Here is a 3,580-nt window from a genome sequence, read left to right on the forward strand (position 1 = left end):
TTAAGTGACGGCAAAGTTCAACAATTCAGACAAATTTAATATAAACGATTATAATAATCTATGATATACAAATAGATATTGTTTTATGTAATAGATATATCCAAATAATATAAACAATAACTGTAATACCTCGTCGTACTCTTTTTTATCAAATTTGGGTCGCTTTAAAGGCTTCAATTTGTCACCTAAAAAAATCCTAACAATTATTAAATGCCATCTTTATTTTTTAACAATCAATTATACAATAAGGTTATAACAATCATTTAAAATATTAGATAAATAATAAATAAAAAATTAAAATTAAGGAGTAAAATGGATATTCTGTAAAATTGGATGGATGTCTCATGAATCATTGTAATATGAATGATGAATAATGGTATAAAATAATTTAACAATATTAGACATATGTCATAAGAAGAATCATTATGGGATACTTTTAATCTGGTGTAGTGCTATTGCAGTATGGATTATGTTTTTATTTATTTTATTTCCAAGGTCTTACCATTTTCTTAACTTTTTATACATTAGTTTTTTTATGTTGAAATTTGAATTTTTTTACGTATATATTAAAAAATTATAATAGTTTAATTACATATAATATATTCGAATTAAGTCGAGTTGGATTCGAGTTTTAATTTTCCTGTTTAAAGTTACAACATTAATTTTAAATGGCTTTAAAGTTTTTGTCTAAGTTTATCCAACAAATCCTAATTTTTTTTCAAAATTTTTTAAAAATTTAAGCGGACCTTTAAATTTGAACAAATAGTTTAATTTTTATACAATTCAACTTACAACTAAGAAAATTTATTATTGTAATTAACTATTTCAAATATAATAAATTGGGTTTTATGAATAGCGAACTAAACATAATTTATTCTGAATCGTTTTGAAGTCTTGCTAAAAAGAAGAAAATAAAATTGAAAACATTTCAATAAATAAAGTTTAAGATTTCATCTTTCACAACGTAAGATCTATGAATTGCAGAAAGAAAAATGAAAACTTCCTTCGTTTAACCCAATAAATATCACATGTTAAAAAAAGTATGTCATATGTGACTTGCAATTATGTCCTAGCCATGATCCTAAGAATTTGTATAGTTACCCCGTAAAACATGGAAGATCTCTTGCATTAATTAGGCTATGTTTATAAACTTACTCAATGCTAAGAAGTTGCATATTGAATCGCATATCTTCTCATGATTGTGGTATCATCCCTGTAATCCTCATCATAATCTGTTGTTGAGTTTGAGCTGCTACCATGCTTGAAGGTACAAGAGCTGATGAAATCAAGTGCTGAAATGGATTTGTGGGAGTCGCAGCTTCAGCTCCACCTTCTAAAACCTTTACAACATTCCACATGGAAGGTCTAGCCTCTGGCAAGTATTGGACGCACTGCAGAGCCACTGTTACCATTGTCTTGGCTTTTTCCCTGTCTTTTTCTTCAATTTCACATTTGTCCCAAATCTCCTCCAATTCTCCGTTTTCAAACTTTTCCCATATTTGTTTCGGAAGCCACTTTTGACTCTCACCCAAATTCAAATCAAAATTCCTCCTCCTTCCAACAATCTCAAACAGCATCACCCCGAAACTATAAACATCGCATTTGTAGCTTACGGAATATGGCATCCAAACCTCCGGTGCAGCATAACCAGGAGTTCCTCCAACGTTTGACATGGTTACATTTGTGCTTTCCGGATTACACAACTTTGCAAGTCCAAAATCTGCAATCTTTGGGCAAAATTTAGAATCGAGCAAAACGTTTGCAGGTTTAATATCATAATGGATTATTCTCCTATGGCTGAAATGATGCAAATACTCAAGCCCTCTGGCTGCCCCAACTGCTATCTCATACAACTTGTCCCACTCAATTTCATGTTTTGTTTTCAAACAATAGCTTGTCAAGAGATCCATTTTCCATGTATTCATAAACTAGAGCTTTGGTCTTTTCTTCAAAGCAGAAGCCATAAAGCCTTACTAGATTCCTATGGTATGTTCTTCCAATAGTGTTGACTTCAGCCATGAATTGCTCGTCAACTCTCTCGTCTAGGCCATTGTTGTTCAGTACTTTAACAGCTATCTGATCTCCATTAGGAAAATATCCTTTGTAAACTGCTCCATACCCACCTTCACCTAATTTGGTAGAGTAATTTAATGTGAAAATTTCAAGCAATTGAGATGAAAACCTGGCTGGTTTTTCTTTGAGCACCTGATCTATGAATCTCTCTACTGTTTGTTTCTTTGTTAAACCTAATTCCTCATCCATCGTTTCCTCAACCTTTGGCCCTGATGGTTTTTCATGGTTATAAGCCTCCATTACCGTCTCTATGTCCTGGTCCTTATTCTTTGTCTTCTTTTCCTCCTCCTTTGGGTCCCCTATGATTCTAACAATTAGTAAAAGACCCACTAGCCCTGAAATTTTGTTAAGAGGACATCACGGCTTTTAGAATTCAATCATAAACATGAACAAGATGCTGTTTTGTTTAAAGAAAGAATGCTAAAAAATTAAAAAAAAAATGGGACATATATATTTGTACAACAATATATTGATTACACCAAAATTTCTCACCTCCTAGCAATCCGAGGAAAATTTTAAGGTCCTTTGACATAGATAAATCTGAAGAAGATAATTTCTTCCTTTTATCTTCCTTTTAACAAACGGCTTGGAGTAGTCTTGAGTGATTAGATGAGAACTTATGAATAACTAGAAATTATTTTAACTAAGAAACTGTACTCTATGACCATATAAAGTTATTACCCAAAAAAAAAAAATTATAAACAATATTTGGACAACACAAAGAAGCTTCTGATCACTAAGATTAATTATTGTTGTCACCATCGTGTTATTTCAATGTGATTTAAATTGGATCTTAACCACTTGTTAAAGATTTGGATTTGCCAATTGTGGCATATCGATATTAAGTATGAAAAGTATCATAAATAAAATAAACATTTAAAAAAAAAATAATTTTACGATCGAAGATAATAAAATCTCATTTCTACAATTTCTTACTCTATGAGATAAATTATCTACATATTTGAAAAGTCAGTAATACTTTTCTTTTTATGGAAATTTCTCTTCTTCTTCTTGTTGATAACGTACGGTTGTGCTTTCCCCAATGTTCCAATGGCAAAAAAATGAATGACATGAAAGCTACCCTTTTCATACAAATTAATAAACATTATCTTATGCAAAAAAATGTCAAAGGCTTAAGATAAGATATATTTTCCATCTCTACTAAAAAAAAAAATCTTTTATTTATTTTCTTTGTTCTTTGCTCTTACTGAAAAAATTATAATATATTTTTTCAAGAAAACTCCTTTTTTTCTGAAAAAAATTGGTATAATATCACAGCCGGCCTTCAATAAACCATATTAGGTTCATCCATGATTGAATTCAATTAGCAAAAGATCAAAAGTTAGTAATAAAACTTTCAAGAATTATTTTTCCCATTATTGCCGGCCTATCATTTTGACGTATATAAATTTTGAAGACCAATAACAATCGCATGGGAACAGCACAGCATTCAATAATTGATTTTAAAGGTAGGGGAAAAAGAAAACAAGTCAAGAAGCTGTCCATT

The 3,580-nt window shown here is 30.5% G+C and overlaps 1 pseudogene across 1 annotated transcript; it reads right to left on the reverse strand.

Moving 5' to 3' along the window:
- On the reverse strand, positions 1–2,493 carry LOC111276634 (rust resistance kinase Lr10-like; annotated as a pseudogene). Its single transcript, XR_016333687.1, has 2 exons — positions 1,156–2,493; positions 1–185 (listed from the first exon to the last, which is right to left on the reverse strand). The product of XR_016333687.1 is annotated as a rust resistance kinase Lr10-like (transcript).
- Between the last annotated feature and the right edge of the window lie 1,087 nt (positions 2,494–3,580).

The sequence above is a fragment of the Durio zibethinus genome, chromosome 25 (genome assembly GCF_047325235.1).
Source record: "Durio zibethinus cultivar Kanyao isolate XHJ-2024 chromosome 25, ASM4732523v1, whole genome shotgun sequence".
Taxonomy (NCBI): Eukaryota; Viridiplantae; Streptophyta; class Magnoliopsida; order Malvales; family Malvaceae; genus Durio; species Durio zibethinus.